Below are 700 nucleotides of genomic sequence, written 5' to 3'. Positions count from 1 at the left end.
AAGAAATGTGCTGTAGAAGTCATAAGGTCTGCCATATTATTACAAATTTATTTGAACTAATTACAGGATAAATGCCATGTTGGTTTTTCAGCAATTCATTTGCTGGACAGTTCTTCAAGTAGCCAGGAGAAAGCTGCTAGAGACAGTTCCAGCAATGCTGAGATTCTTTAATTAAGCTCCAGCTGATGTTCCAGAACCTGGGGAAATAACAGTACTGTATTTATTTAGAAGGCACCTCTTGCCCTAAGGCTTTTGGGTATCCTTAATATAATCAGTATACCAGCCTGTCCTGGAAAGAAAAACCAAACATTGTGTTTGAATTTATAGCAAGTTCCTGTGCTTTTGTGAAAATGCGAATTTCGTTGGTTAATATATTCCAGATCCCAATTTATCTTTGATTGCCATCAAAACAGTCTTATCTATAAGGAGGTAGTGAGAAAAAAAATTGGACCCTTACTGTTCCTGACTAACCCTCTACAAAGCTCCCTTCATTTGACTACACAATTACAAATCTGATTAGGTAAATTAGAAATTCCCTTGAGAGAATTTAATATTTTCCTTAGGTATTAAACCAGGAATGCTTCTATTTCTTTACATATTTAACAGTTTATATGTAATTATGTTTTCTTTCTTTCCCATCCTACCCACCAAACTTATTCCAGGCATATTTAAGGTGGCTTATAAAAGACTATATAATAGG

This window comes from Propithecus coquereli, unplaced genomic scaffold, assembly GCF_000956105.1.
Source record: "Propithecus coquereli isolate 6110/MARCELLA unplaced genomic scaffold, Pcoq_1.0 Scaffold102, whole genome shotgun sequence".
In the NCBI taxonomy this organism is placed as follows: Eukaryota; Metazoa; Chordata; class Mammalia; order Primates; family Indriidae; genus Propithecus; species Propithecus coquereli.
The sequence above is the reverse complement of the archived record's forward strand: the minus strand, read 5'-3'. Positions refer to the sequence as shown.